The sequence below is a fragment of the Phoca vitulina genome, unplaced genomic scaffold (assembly GCF_004348235.1).
Source record: "Phoca vitulina isolate PV1807 unplaced genomic scaffold, GSC_HSeal_1.0 scaffold5, whole genome shotgun sequence".
In the NCBI taxonomy this organism is placed as follows: domain Eukaryota; kingdom Metazoa; phylum Chordata; class Mammalia; order Carnivora; family Phocidae; genus Phoca; species Phoca vitulina.
This window is the reverse complement of record NW_022589708.1, coordinates 24810837-24830653: the sequence shown is the minus strand read 5'-3', so window position 1 is coordinate 24830653 and position 19817 is coordinate 24810837. Positions and strand designations below refer to the sequence as shown.

Sequence of the window (19817 nt, the reverse complement as noted above, 5' to 3'; positions counted from 1 at the left end):
AAATATGCTAGTGTCCTCATTCCTGTCAATCTCCTGAATTTATTGCAGCAGCTGTCCAAAAGGATAGGTTAATGATTGTTGCTGAAATAAATCGGATTCTGTCACCACTAAATGCTTCAGGTAGTTTGGGTGAAGAGGAATGTAGGATGTCAGATTAGGATACAGGAAAAAAAACGTTAAGAACCTATCGTACTGAATAAATCTCGCTTTCCAACATAGGAGAAGAAAACACAGACACATAAGACAGACCTGGGATATCAAAGGTGATTTCTGTATAAATATGCGTCCAAGTTGCAAGTAGAAAATGTGTGCCAATGCCTTATTTCAGACATTAATTTGGTAATAATCAGTAGCTTAACCATAAAACGATTTTCATATCAATGCTTTCTTCCATAATTCTAGATTTGAAAATTAATTTACAATTTTCTTGGAGCGCAAAATATTAAAAAAAAATTTTAAATGCCTACTTATCTTTTTAAAGGCAATTGCTATGAAAAGGGAAATAGGCAATAGGAAAAAGAACTCTGCATATGTACAGTTATAGACTAGTAAAAATCATAAATGAAAACAATCTAGACTCTTCCCAGGAATATGTAAGAGCATCTAGGAATTCTTAGTAGGTAACATCGATTGAGTGGTTCTCATGTGCCAGGCCTGTTGCTGAGCACAATGATTAGGTAATTTTTAGTTTGCTTAAAAGCGAAGAAGGAGGGCGCCTGGGTGGCTCAGTTGGTTAAGCAACTGCCTTCGGCTCAGGTCATGATCCCGGAGTCCTGGGATCGAGTCCCACATTGGGCTCCCGGCTCAGCGGGGAGCCTGCTTCTCCCTCTGACCCTCTCCCCTCTCATGCTGTTTCTCTGTCTCTCTCTCTTTCTCTCAAATAAATAAATAAATAAAATCTTTAAAAAAAAAAAAAAAAAAAGCGAAGAAGGGGCGCCTGGCTGGCTCAGTCAGTGGAACATGTGACTCTTGATTTCAGGGTGGTGAGTTTTGAGCCCCACACTGTGTGCGGAGTTTACATAACAGCAAAACAAATGAGTTTTTCTGTATTAATGGTATTTCTAATCCAAAACCTGGACTATAAATCACGGTTTATTATATCCCTGTAAAGAGGTGCCTGAAAACACAGATCCTCCTATGTGTTCTACTTGTTTATGCAATGAAAAGTAGAATCGACCTCCCTGTGACAGAAGAATATGTATAGTCCGTAGTCTTGTAGCCTCAGGAACCAGCAGGCTGTAGATACCTGCCAGAAGCCAGCCCGAATATATTCACAGAGCTTGTCTGCCAGACTGTACTTCCTGGTACATGGGCAGATGAGTCTGAGTCCCAGAAAGATCTATGTCTCCTGGATGTAATCTTACATTGAAGATGGGGGTTTGTACCATAGAGGGTGTGTAAAGCTCTGTAGCGACTCCTTGTACATACCTCCTCTGGCAAATGCACGTCTCTTTGGAGTCCAGTGCTATAAAACTCCATGTGCAAACTTACAGTTCTAAAACCAGTCACAGGGATATAATGTACAGCATAGGGAATGTAGTCAACAATATTGTAATAACTTTGGTGATGGTAACTAGACTTGTCATGGTGATTGTTTTGTAATGTATTTAAATGTCAAATCACCGTATCGTACACCTAAAACTAATATTGTACGTCAACTATACTTTAATAATAAGTGAATTCAATGTGTGCAGTGTTCCTGAAACTCTGAAGCTAGTGAATGGCAACTAATGCCATGTATATAGGCTGCTCTAAGGAATCTCCCTCACTTTAGAGAAAAGAATAGTTTTTTTTCTGGTCATTCATTATTTAACAAATATGAGTTAAGAACTTCTACGTATATTTTGTCAAGCACTGGTTCAGGAATTGGGGGTGGAACAATCAACAAAATAATGTCCTTTCCCTGATGGGGTTTATTTTTAAGAGGAAAAAAAAAAAGGCTTGTAGGGAATGAGACTGAGGAAGTAGCAAAGGACGATCCATGGTAAAATTTGGATTTCATTTGAACTGTGATAGAAAACCGTTGAAAGTTTTTGAGCAGGGAGTGATCAAAGTTGGCATATGTTTTGTTTTGTTTTTTTTAAGATTTTATTTATTTGAGAAAGAGCATGAGTTGGGGGGGGGGGGAGGGGAAGTGGACAAGCAGATTCCCCACTGAGTGCAAAGCTGGACTCCTGAAGCAGAGCTTGATTCCAGGACCCTAGATCACAACCTGAGCCAAAGTGAGATGCTTAACCAACTGAGCCACCCAGGAACCCCAAAGTTGGCATATTTCTTAAAGGGATTCTTCTGGCTGTGTGAACACACACGTGTCACTGTTCACATGGCCAAGTTAGTTCTCTTGGCCCTAAACAGCCCCTCAGTTGTTCCCAAGAATGCCTCTGTACTGCCATTAGATTACTGCATGCTGTGTGAACAAAACTTCAAAATTGTTACCCTCGCACAGCAGTCCTTAAGAACCCTGATAACAGCAGTGTTGAAGGCACGGATATTTGGTTGAGGACTTTGCGCTCAAAAGACAGGCATAGTTTAGTTCAGAGCCAATTTGCAATTCTGACAAGACAGATTATCTATTTTGTGATACTGCAGAAGATTTCAAGCAGAAATTTTGGAGAGAAAGTGTCCCTGAAACAGGCATGATAAATCTGAATCCAAAGATAAGGAATTTCTGGTTTTAATTTGTTTTTGCATAACTTAAAGGACTTCTTTACTTCCTGTTTTATATGCCGCTATTTTCTTTTCTCAGAACAATGACTGATACACTGTAGATGTTCAATAAATATTGCAAATTAAGTTGATGTATCATTCCACAATTATATACTGAATGCTCGGTGTATGCAAGGCTCTATGCTGTGTTTTAGAGGCGATGTATATTGAAAGCGTCCTGTCTTCAGAGAAGTTTGCAATCTAATTTGGTTTAAGAGCTTTACAGGACTATTAACATGATTGAAGTAAGAATTGGTGTTTATTGGGTGTCGGCTCTGTGCCAGGCCCTGTGCTGTGTCGTTCGTATGTTTTCTCTCTCTTGTTAATCCTTGTTACAGACATACAAATGATAATAATGTTATTATCTCCACTACGGAAAAAGGAAACTGGATTTTAACTTTATGATGTGACTAAGATTTCAAGACTGAGAAATGAAATCAGACCGTCTGACTTGCTTTATTAACCATAAGGTAATAGTTGTCTCCAAGGCATTAGTGGTGTTAAGCCCTGTGATTTTCCCTTAGAAAAGGGAAAGACCTCTTACTGTTGTGTCCTTGGGGGAAAGTTCCTGAAGGAGGTGGGCTGATGAGGCAATATAGAAAAGCGTGAGCAAGCCATTCCCGAGGCACACTAGCAGTGCCAACATGGAACCAGTCAAAAAATGCAAAGCACTTGGCAGAGAATATTAAAAGGCAATTACAGCTTTAAAATTCCAGTTAAGTTTTTGGTATATGATATTGTCCTTTCACATATATATTTAGGCTTTCATTCTTTAATTTTGATTTTTTAAAAAAAAATTTATTTATTTTAAGCCCCAACATGGGGCTGGAACTCCTGACCCTGAGATCAAAAGTTGCATGCCCTTCTGAGCCGGCCAGGCACCCCTAATTTTGATTTCTAAAATCAGGAGTAGTTTCTGAGTTTTAAAATTTACCTGTATAAGTTACTTTAGCTGATATAATTTTATGGATTCATCTTACGATTTCAACTTTTGCAAAAGGACATTGAATGCCAGGAAACCAGAGAATTTTCAAGTTTATGCTAACCCAGCAGGAGGTATATGTATGCGGGGAGGGGTCATGGAGGAAGGGAAGGAAGAAGGAAATGAAGCAGCAGGAAATGGAGAATGAGCAAGAATTAAATTCTCACACTTCAGTGTTGGAAAACAGTTCTTCATGGAAAGAGTGTGCAGTATCTGCTTAAAGTGAAGCCATTTCTGTCTCTATCATAACATTATAGTATATGGACATATATATCGACACATTTCTTTTAATCATATTTGGGGCGCCTGAGTAGCGCAGTCAGTTAAGCATTCGACTCTTGGTTTCAGCTCAGGTCGTGATCTCAGGATCACGTGATCCCTGGGATGGAGCCCTTTGTCAGGCTCTGTGCTCAGCAGGGAGTCTGCTTGAGCATCTCTCTCCCTCTCCTTCTGCCCCTCCCCACCTCTCTCTCTCTCTCTCAAAAAAAACCTTTAAAAAATTACATACATATATACTTTTATTTCTATACCTGTGTCCCAAGACACATTGTATGCCATCAGAGAGGGTTAGTTCCCCTTTTTTTTTCCTCCACTCTCTCCAGTCCTTTCACTGTCTTCCATCTCCCATAGAGCAAGAAGAATAAACCCAATATATTGCATTCGGTGAACGTTTTAAATGACAAGATAAATGCCAAGGGAGCATACCAGTACCAGCAGGGTATTTCCAGATCTTAGGGTTTAAATAGTTTAACCTTTAGATGCAAGTAATTCCTTATTTCTGATTGACATGTGTTCTTTTGTTTGTTTCTAACAGTTTTTTAGTAAGCACTTTATATATGTTCCTAAAAATATATTATCTTAGTGCATGTACCCTCCTTTAATGCAAATTCCTTTTTCAAGTTGGAGCTAGACTTACAGAGAAGAACGCTCTGAGAAGAGAAGGCATAGACCGATAGCTGTTCATAACTGAATTTTGTCCTTATCCCTTTGAGTTTTGAAATCTTTGTCTGTTGACATTGACCTTAAATTGTTACTTCCTAAAAATCACTGTATCCGTTACAAATTATATTTTACTGCTATGATAGATGCCACACTACAAAGATGAAACACAGCAAGATTTATTCTTTCACATAAAAGAACCCCAGAGGGTAAGCAGCTGACAATTAGCTTAGTAGCTCTGTGCAATCAACTAAGACCAACGCTGCTTCTTTCTGCTCTGTCATCCATAGTGAGTCCTTTCCTGTGGGTTTACAAGGTGGCTGCTTCATCTTCATCTCAAAGTAGTTCCCAGAAAAGAGAGAAGAGGAAGGGGAGAAAAGCAAAAGAAAAGGCCCATTACAGAATGCCTGTTCCACATCTGATTGAGGGACTTTCTTAACAGAACTACTCAGTGCTTTTACATCTATCTCAATGGCCAGAATTAAATATGTGGTCATACCAACCTGCAAGGGAAACTTGAAAAATGTCCTATTTTAATGGGCATATTGTCATCTTGAAAAAAAAAAAAAAAATAGGAATCTTTAAGAAAAAATAGGGGGTGGGCACCTGGGTGGCTCAGTTCAGCATCTGCCTTCGGCTCAGGTCATGATCCCAGGGTCCTGGGATTGAGCCCCACATCAGGCTCCCTGCTCAGTGGGGAGCCTGCTTCTCCCCTTGCCTCTGCCCTGACTCGTGCATGTGTGTGTGTGCTCTGTCAGATAAATAAAATCTTAAAAAAAAAAAAAAAAGTTTGAAATTGATTGACTTTAAGGGATATTATCCTAAATTGGGTGGACCTGAGATTTGCAAGCCGTTGATGATCTCCTCAAGACCTACACCCAGGACCCCTAATTGCTTCTAGACCTAGAACCAAACTCAGTTTCCAGCAGACCCCAAATGATGAGATATAAAGTATAACCCATGAAGCTCTGTATTACACGATAAAAGAGTGGTACACTTTTTCCAATTTATAATGACAGAAATCTGGAAAATATGTGTGCTAATGGATCCTAAGGATATGAGATCATGGTGGAAGGAACATAAAGTTGGATCGGGTTGAATCTTCTGATATGGACTCACTAAGCAGAGATTCTGGAGTCAGTGCTTTAGCTTGAGGAATTAGAAATGGTTCCAACAGTTTGCTAGTTTTAGGGCTGAAATTCTAAGGTAACCTATGCCAGAACTGCTTTATCCTACTTGAGAGGAAAATATCCAAAGGCTTAGGGAGATGGGAGTGAATTTATCAGGTAAGAACTGCTCATGTGTCCTGGATGGTCCAGAGGACATACTTGTCACTAAAACTGAGTAAAAGATTTGTGAGTAGGGTCTCAAAATCTGTGAAAAGGCCTGTGGTGGTTCTTGTCTATAAAGCCTAAATCACAGTGGGAACTGCTCCCATCTAACTGGATTCCCTAAAAGCAACGGGATGTCAGAATTGCGTAAGCCTGATAGTGACATTTAATCAGCAAAAATAAGGTGGATATTTTAACTTAATAGACAGTGGAGTCAAAGCAGTAAGAATATCTGACTCAGACAGTGGTATGGCAGTGGTGAGTGGAATATGGTGACCTTAAAAAGAAATAGAAGGAAAGGCTGCTAAATTCCTATTTGAACTGTATAAGCAAAGAGTTGTAGGTCAGGTGCACAGAAATTCATCTTGAATCAGTGAAACAGTGAGTCATGGCCCCTCAGTCAATTCCCAGACTTGAACCAGTTTAGAGATGTAGTACTCTACTTGAGGAAGGACCCTGTGATACTTCCGAAGATGTGTACTGTTAGTCTTCCTCCCAGCCAAAGGACCGATGGCCACTTACCAGAATGACAGCTCTGGAGAAAGAGAAATGATGATACTTTTGGGTATTGATGGACATTGTCTTTGAACTGAAATTAATTCCTGGAGATACAACATCACTGTGTCTGCCATTCACAATGGGGGCTTATGGAGGTCAGGTGCTCAGTGGAATGTTAGCTCTGATCCATCTCAGAGTCAATCCAGTTGCTTACAGAACATACACTGTGGTTATTTCCTCAGTTCCAGAATATATCATTGCAATAGACATACTCAGCAACTGGCAGAACTTCCATCTTGGTTCTCCAAACAATGTAGTGATACCTATTATGGTGGGAAAGACCAAGTGGAAGCTACTAGAACTGCCTCTACCTAAGAAAAAAAAGTAAAGCTAAAGCAATGCTCCATTCCTGGGGACTGCAGGGATTGCCCTCATCAAGGAGTTGAAGGATGTGATGTAGTAATTCCTACCATCCCCATTCAACTTTATTTTGACCAGTGCAGAAAACAGATCTCGGAGAATGACAGTAGGTAATCATAAGCTTAACCAGGTGGTAGACTCCAGTTGCAACTGCTGTTTCATACGTGTAACGTTTTATTGCTTGAGCAGATCAGCATATCCCCTAAAACTGGTATACAGCTATACCACCGGAAGTACTGCTTTCAGCCGGCAAGACAAGCAATACTCCAAACTTCACTGTCTTACTTCACAGGTATATCGGCTCTCCAGCTCTGAATCATAATTTACCTCATGGGTTACCTTGGTTGCCTTTCCCTTCCACAAGATAGTATGCTGGTTCATTCTATGGATATTCTGATTGGACCTGGTGAGCAGATTATACTGGATATATTAATATATAAATATCAATAATATTAAATAATATATCAAGTATAGTGTGTCAGACACTGAGAAATCCAACAAAAATCAGGACCCTGTCATCTTAGGTATATTTCTAGGGGTCCATTGGTGTGGGGCATATTAAAATATCCCTCCCAAGGTGAATGATAAGTAGCTGCATCTGGCCTTTCCTACAATAAATAAGTGCAAAACCTAATGGGCCTCCATGGGATATGGAAACATATTCTTAATGTGTTTATGCTACTTTGAACCATTTACCAAGTGACCAAAACTGTTCGTTTTGAGTGGGGCCCAGAACAAGAGAAGGTTCTGAAACAGGTCTGGACTGCCATGCAAACTGTTCTAACATTTGTAGCATATAATCCAGTAAATCTAATGATGCTGGAAGTTTAATGCCTTTGCTGGCATCACTAGGTTAATCATAGTATGACCCTTAGGTCTTTGGAACAGAGCCCAGTCATCCTCTAGAGATAACTATGCTCAATTTGAGAAAGCACTTTTGGTTTACTATGAGCCTTAGGAGAAAAGCTTATTCACAGTTCACCAGATTACCAGGCAGCCTGTGGTGCCCTGTGAAATGGTGATTTCAACAGATTTTACTAATCAAATGTATAACATTACCCATTTCTGGATACCAGTCAGGTTTTTTCCATAGCCACTCTTCTCAGAAGCCCAGTGAGCTTCTGAACAAAGTGATCATGGTAGCAGGTATTGAGATTTTGCATGGAGGTAGCAACCATGAATTAGGTGTTGTCTGAGCCTTCACCATAAATTTGGGCATGCCAAGCAGTACAATGGAAGTGGTATATACAAGATGAGGTTTCAGTAGGCCCTGAAGGCATAAGTTGCATAAAGTGGCCCAAATGCCCTTTGGTCCTCACTCATGCTCCATTACCTTTACTTTTGCAATATTCTCATGGAAAGTTCTCTGTGGATAGTTCACTGAAGAAGAAAAAATGATTCTCTTATGGATGGTTCTGCATGATATCCAGCTATCCCCTAAGGTGGACAGCTGTAGGACTATATTCTAGACATCCCCGAAAGATAATTGTGAAGGGAAATCCTGATGGCAGAATTCTAAGCAGTACACCTGGTTGTTCCTTTTGCCTGAAAGGAGAAATGACCAGAGGCACAAGTCTATAGCAACTCATTGGCTGTGGTTAGTGATTTGGCTAGATGGTCAGGATTTAGAAGGAACATGACTGGGAAAACCAGTGACAAGATTTGGGGAAGAGGCATGTGCACAGGTTATTAGGAATGGGAAAAGAATATGAAAATGCTTGCATCCCCTATGACTGCTCATGAAATGGTGACCTCAGTAGAAGATTTTTAAAATCAAGTGGGTAAAAGTACCCATTTCTTTGACTATAAGTCAACCTCTTTCCCTAGCCACCTGTCATTGCCCACTGGGCTCATGAGCAGATTGACCATAGTGGCAGGCATGGAATTTTTACATAGTCTTAGCAACACAGACTTAGACTCATCAAGTCGGGTCTGACTACAGCTACTGCTGATTATCTGTTCCAGAAACAGAATAAAACTAGGCATCCTAGAATAAAACTGGATCCCCAAATTGACAGCCAGCTACTGGTGGTAGACTGATTACATTGGACAGCTTCTATCCTAGAAATAGCAGTACTTTATTCCTACTGGAATAGACAGTTACTCTGGATATGGATTTACCTTTCCTGCACTCAATACTTCTGCTAAAGCTACCACCCGTGGACTTATACAATGCCTCATCCACCTCCATGGTATTACACACAGCATTGCTTCTATTCAAGGAATTCATTGGATAGCAGATAAAATGTGGCAGTGGGCCCATGCCCATGAAAATCATTGATCTTACCATGTTTGCATCATCGTGAAATGAATAGTAAAATAGCCTTCTGTTATGGTGCCAGACAGATGACAATACCTTATAGGACCTATACAGTGTCCTCCAGGGGGTTGTATGTGCTCTAAATTAGCATCTGTTATATGGTGCAGTTTCTTCCACAGCTAGCATTCGTTTGGAAATGGGAGTGGTCCCATTCTGTATTACACTAACAAACACGTGATATCCTATCCCCATGACCTTAGGTTTTGTTGGTCTGGAGTCCTTAGTTCTGAAGGAAAGAATGTGTCCACAAGGAGATGCAACAGTACCACCCCTGAACTGGAAGCTGAGACTGCCTCTGAATTAATATGCAAAGATGAGAGTTCTAATATTATTGTCTGGGCTGATTGATCCAGATTGCCAAGGGGAATTGGGTTGTTACTACAAATAGAAGTGAGGAAGAGTATGACTGTAATACAGAACATTCCCTAGGGTATCTCCTGGTACTATCATGTCCTATGATTGTAAAAGTACAATTCAGACAGGACAGCTAATGGCCCAGACCTTTGAAGAATGAAATTGGAATTTGTAGGGAAGAAAGTAGTTATAAATTCCTGCTACAACTTATGTGATCAGTTGCAGAAATGAGGATTGTAATAGTTATGTGTATTTTTCTTATTTTTATATACATATATATGTACACATACTAGATGTTTTTCTTCTATCTCGTATCCCCTTGTCCTCTGATGTAAGAGGACTTTAGTTAACATTGTATCATAGTATTTAACTTAATACATATCAAAGAAATATGAGCATCACCTCAAGACTTTTCATTCTCTTCTAGGGAAAGGATAGCCTATTTTAAGATACGCAAGATAGCTGTATCATGTTTTATGGAAGTATGACTTTGTTATTATCTTTATTTGAGAATTAAATTTGGTTTAAGATGTGTATGTCTGCCACGTTTACAAGGCACAGACTATGGCTGTCCGTTTTGTGTTTTAACTTGGTAGGCTATTGCCTTCAGTTACTGATTCAAACATTAATCTAGGTGTTGTGGTAATGGCATTTTGTAGGTGTAATGAAATTCCACAGTCAGTTGACTTTAAGTGAGATTATCCTAATTAATCTGGGTGAGCCTGGTTCAGTCTATTCAAAGACCTTAAGAGTAGAACAGAGTTTTTCTTGAAGAGAAATTCCACTGTAGACAGCAGGTTTAGCTTATGCTGGAGAGTTCCATCCTGCCCTTCCTAGAGCATGCCTTATGTTTTTGGGGACTTTTTTTGCCAGCCCCCACAAGTATATGAAGAAATTTTTTACAATTAATCTCATAAGACATATTTCCTACTAATCTGTATCTCTGTTCATAGTCTGGCCAAAAAAGGGACAAAAATTACATTTCACATAATAGATGTTATAGTGGGAACCAAAACATAGAAAGGAGCAGGGAGCAATTTGAGAAGTTTTGTGGGGAATGAAGGGGGGGTGGATCTGGGTTAGAGTGGAGGGAAGTGGAAAAGATGAACCTGGTGAATGGTCTATAGGTTTTTATGACTTTTGTGCTGAGCCTGCAATCAACATTTATGATGCTTTATATTGTGTAGAAAATTATACATAGAAGGCCTGATCTTTTCACTATTTGCATGTACCTATCCATTTTTTTCCTACAAAATTCCCAAATTGTCCACATTATTATTTAATTTAGCAGAGTAAGGATACTGATCAAAGTTAAAAAAAATTATCCTTGGCTTTACCCTTTTACTCATTTTCATAATCTCAGAAGTTTTAGTTTTCAACTGACCAGTTACAACGCATTTGAAGGGGCGACTGGTTGGCTCCTTTGGTTAAGCCTCTGTCTTTGGCTCAGGTTGTGATCCCAGGGTCCTGGGATCTAGCCCTGCATCAGGCTCCCTGCTCAGTGGGGAGTCTGCTTCTTCCTCTCTCTCTTTCTCTCTCTTGCCCCCCACCCCCCCGCCCCGTGCTCACTCTCAATAAATGGATAAAATCTTTAAAAAAAAAAAAAAATGCAGTTGAAGTCTCTGTAAACACCTAGGGACATAGTCTAGAGAATTTTGTTATTTAAAGAAAATATATTTAAGTTGGCCTGTAGGTCCTTTTAAATCTAAGTTTGTATTTTTTTATTCTGGGCATTCCAATAAACATTATAACCATTCATCCATTATTTTCTAAGCTTTTTACTCTTCATGTATTCCTTTTATCTTTACATTTGCTGGAGTAAAATTGCTGCTGAATTATCTGTTAATTTTTCTCAGCAATTGCATTTCCTTGGGTGGGGGGAAAGCAAACGCCATGCTAGCTCAAGGCAACACGAGCAGAGATTGCCAGTGTTTTCAGAAGCTTCATTACATAACAAACAGAAAAAGAAAATTAGGCTTAAAGAAAATTAAAGCAGTAGCAAAACAAAGTCTTTGACAGGAATTTTCTGCTGAAAGTTAATGTGTTCTTCTGAAATGCAAAATGAGTTTGCCAGACTGGTGAAGCTCTTCTTTACGATTAAACATCAACAAAACAATTAGAATTTATTATTTGTGTTTTAAGTATATAGCTTTAGGAAGATGACTGGGAAAGAGAATGAGGTAAGAAAGGCTGACAGGAAGGGGTAAAATCAGCAAGAAAGAGGAAACCTTAAATTCCTTCCACTTATTGGCTCCTCTAAGTGCTGGAGGGGAAAAAAAAAAAGTTCTTGAAATAGTAATATTCAATCTGTGGCAACTCAATGCATAATTCAGTCTGTCTCACAATAGACTATCTGATTCACAGGAATCATTTTGAATGTTATCTTCTCAAACAGCAGTTTTGCCTTTTGGAAAGCTAATTTCACATAGACTAGGATGCTTTTGCAGTCTGTCAACAATAACAGCAGATAACAAAAGCAAGAAAGGGAGAGTGAAAGGTGGGGGAAGGGAGAGGGAAGATAAGGAAGGAAGGTAGTTAATTTACAGAGCCTACGTATTTAGGCCAAGTACTCTGACTTTAACCCATATTTTCTCTCCTTACATATGTTTCATCAACTTTGATATATTTTTGTGCCATCTCTCATCCATGACTTTTAAAAGATTCATGTAAAGCCTTTTGAAACTTACATTTAGAACCATAATAATGTTCATAGCTTCAGATTAATATCTCTCTTGGAAGATGAACCTAAAGAAATATTAGAGACTGAAAACTATATACCTATTAAGCTATTACTATAGACTTATTTTTAATAGAAAAAAATTGGAAGAGAAATGGACATAGAAATCAGGTAACAGTTAGTAAACTGTGGTACACTAATTCAGTGGTGTAGGATGCCCTTACTAAAATGATTATTGTAAACACTGTAGGAAAATGTTTATGGTAAGTTGAATGAAAGTCAGACAAACCTCTGCCTCGGTTGTAATTACTAAAGAAGCCATGTGCTTGTGGAAATGACTAAGCGGCCATGAGGAACTTAATACAGCTATTGTGTTTGAAAGTGGAATGGTGGGTAATATTTCTAAAAGTACATTGTATTAATAAATGAAAATGAAATGTTTTAACCCATTTTTTTTTTCAAAATTTTAATTTCTGAAAAGATAATCGGCACTCTTTTGGGACATTAGTTTTCCAGAGCGCTCTCCTGTAGGCTAGTACTTATCTTTTACTCTACTCACATCTTTTCATTTTTGGCTCACTTGTCTGTTGTTACTGTTCTGATGTTTGTATTTCTTCTCAAACCTGATTCGTGACTTACCTCGACTCTCGTTTTAAAACATATCTTTAGATCCAAAAAATACCTTTAGGGAGAGAAGAATAAGGACCGGAAGAAGGAGAAGGCTGCTTTGTGCTCTCAAAGGCACAAAATTAAAAATCGATAGACCCAGTCCCTTTCCAAAATAAAGTTTTGGTCAAGTAGGGTAAGATAGACCTAAATAATAATTATACACATATTTATAGTAGATAAGCACCATGAAAAACTAGGATACAGGGAATACCTACCCACATGCACGTGCGCACACGGACATAGACACCAGAGAAATACAGTCTTGAGTTTGGGTTCAAAGGAACGCATCCACAAATATCTGATATATATATATTTTTAAAGATTTTATTTATTTATTTGACAGACAGACAGGGAACACAAGCAGGGGGAGTGGGAGAGGGAGAAGCAGGCTTCCTGCCAAGCAGGGAGCCCAATGCGGGGCTCAATCCCAGGACCCTGGGATCATGACCTGAGCCGAAGGCAGATGCTTAACCGACTGAGCCACCCAGGTGCCCCAAATATCTGATATTTAAGATCATTTATAAAAGATATATAGAAATTATCTAAGATGAAAAAAAAGGAAGTGATTGTTAAAGGCTAAAGGAAACTTCTTGTTTGGCAGAGATATAAAGAGAAAAAGGTGAAGAAACGAGGTCCTTAGTAGCTTAAGGAAGTATGAGAAACTCCAATACTGTGATTGCGGCTCAGGGCATAGGAGTAAGGGAGAGTGTAGTGTTCTTAGATGTGACATTTAAGCATGATTTTATATGCCATGCCATTAGGATTCTTCCTAAATTCTTTCTTTCCTAAAAGCAAGGAAAGTCACTGAAATATTTTATGCAAGAAAACAAGAGATAATACTCATATATTGAAAGGACTATTTGGATGTTTTGTGGAGAACCATCCAGAAGAAAGCTAGAGTGCATAACTAGAAAGCTATTGCAGGAGACAAAGCAAGAAATCATTGTGGCTTAGACCAGGTGCTTCCATGAAGCTAGGGAAGTTTTGTATTGAAGAAATATTTTTGAGATAGAATTCACTGGGTTTGGTGACTAATGAGAAAGCAAAGGAATTTGGACTAAGACTGAGAAATTTGACCATTTAAGGTTTTGGTTAATACAAATCTAGGAAGGAGACGGGACAAGGGGCAGAGAGAGATAATTTTTTAAAAAGCATTCATGAAGCAGGGAGTTATTATGTATATGCTAGGTACTTCTGCCTACTTCCTTCTAGAAGAATGTTCCCAAACTAATTTACAGAGTGCTATCAAGTTTGGTTTTACTTTCTACCCTGTGTTTGAAGAGACCAACTTTTCCAGAACAGTGGGGGTCTTCACTGCCTCCTGCCATAGGGACTCCTCACGAAAGTCTCCTCATGGGGTTGGATGGTCCTTCCGTGGAGGCAAAAAGGGAGCAGGATGCATCAGACTTCCGTTCCCTTTGTCGTTCTGTTCCAGTTAGGTTTCATGAGAATAGTATTCCAGAGTGCCAATTTCTGCTTGGAAGGCCCTGGGAAATCTTAAAATGGAATTAAAACCAAGAAAGCCCAGAGATTAAAGTTCCAGTTAACTTGGATTTTGATTCACACAGCACAGAAGAAAACCTCTCTAACTTCAGCTTTAGGATGGTATGGGACAACTGGGAGGCTTTCTCCACAGAACAGACTCTGCCAGTTTCCCGTCCATTCTCACCTGCTCCTCCTCCTCCTCATCTTTCAGTTCTTCCTCTGCCCTTTCCTTCAGGCTTCAAATAAGGGACAGGTTTCAGTGCCTGTTAAAGTCTAGCAAAACTGCCTTTCTAGCTTGTTCTGTCAAGAAGTCATGGCCTGTTATTTCTCTCGCTGCAACTCCTACTCAGAAGCATGACCCTAAAAATCAGTTCTCCTTAGAGAAAATGAATGCTATAACCATTCTAAAGAAAGAATAGTTTCCCCAATTAACACCACCTAGGTTTCTTCCTTTTAACATGTATTTATTGTCATTTAGAGTTGAGGGGAATTGTTGTTTTCTGCCACTGTGGAGTACAAAGACACAAAATGATTGAAGACATTCAGTGACCGCTTTTTGTTTTCGGGGGTCCATCACTTTATATGTTTATACGTATTTAAGATTTCCTTAGAAATAAAGAAGACTAGCAAATATTTACTCAGCTGGAGTTCTCCACAATCTTGGATACTGTATCAAATATTGCAAAGAATAAAATGTTTTCATTGTCTAGGTCCTGCGAGACTGCCCTGGAGTTACCTGGTGATGTGGGTAGAAACTAGACCGGGGGCCACTGAGAGTTAATGAGAGATGGGGAGAGAGGAACAGGGATTGTAGTCCACACCTACCACAGGTGGCTAGGAAGAAGAGGAAAGAGAACAGTTGTTGAATGGTGAAAATCTCAATTTTTAATTTTAAGATGGAAGTCACTGAATAATATATAAAGATATAAATAAAAATCAAAGGGATAGATAATAGAATATAAGCAGAAGATAAAAGAACAGAAAAACTGGGAATAAAAGGGTCAGGGGAGAAGCTGGGATTTAGAGCAAAACTGAGAGATTGCCTTCATAGGAGGGATGCAATCTGCACTAAAGCATGTATGAAATTACAGATGGCAGGTCTGCTGAGGTAGGTTTGGATTGTGTGTTCCAGGAATTGGATTTTTTTTTGTCTTTGTTTTTTTAGTGAAATATGCAATGTCAAATGCTTAGAATGGATAAAATTTTAAAACGTTGCAGATAGTATTCAAGAGCTGATTAGAAAATGTATTAGAATACCACAGTGAACTGAATGTGTATGCCCCCCCCCCCCCATTCATCAGCTGAAACTTGATGCCCAATGTGATCGTTTTAGGAGGTAGGGCCCATGGGAGGTGATTAGGTCCTGAAAGCAGGGCCCTCCTGAATGGAATTAGTGCCTTTATAGAAGAGATTCCAGAGAGCTTTCTTGCCCCTTCTGCTGGGTGAGGTTATGGTGAAAAGATGACCACCCATGAGGAAATTGGCTCTCACCAACACTGAACCTGAGGGTGCCATGATCTTCGACTTCCCAGCCTCCAGAACTGTGAGAAATAGCGTTTGTTGTTTATAAGTCATCTAGTTTATGGCATTTTTGTTATAGCAGACCAAACAGACTGATGCTAAGGGATTACTGAAAGCCAAGCTGAAACTGGTGACCATCAATTTTCAGGTTTAACAGGCTGTCTGCCCATTTGTAGGAGACTCTAGAGCAGTCCACAGCTACCCCATGCAGTGTAGAAAAGAGAAAAATATATTAACTCTTAATGTTAGTGTAGGAGTGAGTTGGAGTTGTGCCAACAAGTAAATACACATTTCACTTTAATACATCTTCCTACAATCTAACATACTATATTACACAGTATTACCACTATTACATTTTATTATATGACCTTATAAGGCAAAATCTTCTGATCAACCATGTTTGGGACTTAGCACTAATAGCATTCTTTTTGCAACTTTTCATGACTAAGTGTCTACCTCTGTGGTTTCTCAGCATATGCTTTGCATACTTTTATTATAGGACTTAACATTATGATTTTTTGTGGTTTGCTTCACTTCCTATTAGATAGTACATTTCATAAAGTCAGGAACCTCTTCTTCCAATTTTATATTCTTAGTACAGAGCACTGGGCCTAAGTTTTCAAGAAATGCTTGTTCAACAGAAATGAGTGAATCTGTTCTCTACAATTGAAATACCTAAATCAAAAATTCTTAAACAATTATATCCTTGCTTCTATATTTAAAACTTATTTATTGCTAAATTTTGGCTTAAAATAGCTTAATGTAGGGTTTTCATTATGAAATTGCAATGCACATGGACATATACTCTGGTAAATGAAAAATTCTCTTCTATTTTTATTCCTGAAATGAAGTATAAACTATTATAATGTAGCGATTGCTACCATATGATCAGCGTCATCCGCAATGTAAAACTATTATAATGAATCTAAAGTAGTGTTTGCAAACATATATAAATTTACTTTAACCTGGTTATGAAAATGTAAAATACTTTGTCCTAATTCTGACAAGAAGTATATATTTCTATTTTGAGGGGAGATTGTATGCATTTCCAGCAAAGCAAGTAAGATGCTTGGCTCTGTCTGCTGAATGTAACTACATGCAAATGTTGACTGATTCACATTCTCTAAAATTAGTATAGAAGCTCTCTGTATTTTTTCATACTTTATGGTCTTTTTTTTAAGTACATGGATGGCAGTGATGACTGGGGGATATTGACAAACAGATTCATTTGTTGGAAGGCAAAAGAGATAATGTAGTGAAACAGTCCTCACATTCAGGTGAATTTTAATAAATACATATTTACCTCTGGCACTGGGCCCCAATATGCTTTTACTCTTCCTGCTTCTGTTTTTAGAGCTTTCTATCTAAAAAATAGTGCTTTAAAGGCAGCACATTTATTTTGTATTTTAGGGAGAATAATCCTTATATATTCTACCTGTTTGGGGGGTTTTCTGAAATAGAAAATTTTTGACTGTTGGTGATCTATAAGGATCATTTCTCAGTAAAATAATTTTAGGCAGTCAAGAAAATAGAAGTCTGCCTCCCTTCCCTCAAGCCGACTTCAGAGCTTTAACATTAACAGAAGGAAGTAAACTGCAGCTGCAACCCTCAGGCTAACTGTCACTGTTTTTTAATGTCATGATCTGGAAGTTCAGTAGGGTCATCTGAGACTGGTTCTTGGGCTAATCCTAAGAAATGGCTTAGGATTGATGCTGTGGCTGATATGATCCATCCTCTCTGCCAGAGGCTTTGGGAGCTGCTTAAAGAAGTTAGATGAGCATATTTTTCAGAATGTTGATTACAAGTAATTTCAGTAATTAGAGAATGGAGAGGTATTTGTGGTAGTCTCTGGGCCCTTTAATCATCTGCTCTGAGTATAAACACATGTGTATCCAAAGAATAGGATTATACACTTAAGGGTTTAAAATATTATGGTCTGCAATATTTTCATTTCTTGCCCATTTTCCTAATGAGATTCATTTGTACTACTGCATCTTTTGCATTCTTATTTTTGTCCTCAATCCATATAACCTTACTATTACCTATCATATTACAAGATAAGTTGAGGAAAAATCCATTTCAATTTCTATTCAGGTAAGGCAAGTTTTTAAAATAAATTTTAGAATATCTGAGAGTATATCAAACTCTTGAGTATATTAATCAGTTGTCAGGAAGCTTTATAAATCCAGTTTTTCGCTTGAAACTACAGAAGATGTTAGTTGATTTTAGTTCCAAAGTGGGAGGGTAAGCAGACCGCGCTAGGTTGCCGCCGCCATCGTGCCAGCCCCTCGGGTCTCAGCGAGGCTGATGACACCCCAGAATGAGAGACAAGCCAACTCAGGAGCAGACTGGATCCAGCTTCATTCAACATTACTACCAGTTATTTGATAAAGACAGAACCCGACTAGGCACTATTTATGTTGATGCATCATGTCTTACATGGAAAGGACTGCAATTCCAGGGGAAAACTGCTATTGTGGAGAAGTTGTCTAGTCTTCCATTCCAGAAAATCCAGCACAGCATCACAGGGTAGGACCGTCAGCCCTTGCCAGATAGCTGCATCATCAGCAAGGCTGTGGGCTAGCTGAAGGCTGATGAAGACCCTCTCGTGGGGTTCCACCAGATGTTCCTATTAAAGACCATCAACAATGCTTGGGTTTGCACCAATGACATGTTCCGGCTTGTCCTGCACAACTTCAGCTGGCCTCCTCCCAGCCAGGCACTCACGCTCTTCCTCCTCCCTCCTCTTCCAGATACTATTCACACTCCTCCAGATGCTCCAAATATCCTACACAAATGAGTGGGGCCGCGGTGGGGGCAGGAGGTATTGTGCATGATGCCTGGACTAGTTGCATCTGACAGGAGAAGTTTAGGTCCCACCAGCACAAGCCTTGGAAAGACTTAAGTAATGCAAAAGGTTTTCTTTGTTTTGTTTTGTTTTTGTTTGTTTTTAAAATCTACTTACATGTTTCTTTAGCAACCCAAAGAAGTGAAGGAGAAAGCTGCCTCATGGCCCAGATAGTGATTTGTTCAGATGTTTCAATGCCTCACGAAACAATAAAACGATGAAGATTTTCTTCAAGGTTTAAAAAAATAAAATTTTTTTAAAGTAGAGTAAGAACAGTGATATTTAACACAAGTTTAAAGATAAGATGATATGTACATTTAGTCAAAAGACTCACCACTACCTAATTGGCAATAGGAAAGGAGATGGGGGCGGGGTGGGGAGTAGCATTTGAGCTTGTTTTTGTTACTGTTTTCTTTTGTGATTTTGCTCTGATTTTAACCTACTTTGGGAAAGAAAATCCTTTGGAAAGGAAAGAAATAAATGTTCCATAAATATTTTCTAAAACTAAAAGATTTCTCCTCAAAGATTTAGATCCTAAGACTTTTACTGTGAACCATATTTTAACAAACCAGAAGAATAATCTTATGGAAGAATGTTTTTTCCAATATCTTTATTTAAAGCCGGGTGCTTGTTGAAATAGTAGCTGCTCCTATTGAGTATAGTTTACTAAGAAACAAAAGCATACTTTAAAATTATTATGAAATGTAACTCTTCTAAAAGATTGAGAGTAAGGAAAATAAGTATCATTTGAAGAACTCACCATATATTAAAACTCACGCTGTGGGGTGCCTGGGTGGCTCAGTCGTTAAGCGTCTGCCTTCGGCTCAGGTCATGATCCCAGGGTCCTGGAATCGAGCCCCACATCGGGCTCTCTGCACAGCGGGAAGCCTGCTTCTCCCTCTCCCACTCCCCTGCTTGTGTTCCCTCTCTCGCTGTCTCTCTCTGTCAAATAAATAAAATCTTAAAAAAAAACAAAAAACAAAAAACAAAACTCACGTTGTGAATTTTACAAAAAATTATCTGTAATTCTTACTAGAATCCTTCAAATACTATATTTTCTGGAAGAT

The 19817-nt window shown here is 38.9% G+C and overlaps 1 pseudogene; it reads left to right on the top strand.

The window, feature by feature from the left end:
* The first annotated feature begins 15297 nt into the window (after positions 1–15297).
* On the top strand, positions 15298–19599 carry LOC116631552 (annotated as a pseudogene).
* The last annotated feature ends 218 nt before the right edge of the window (positions 19600–19817 follow it).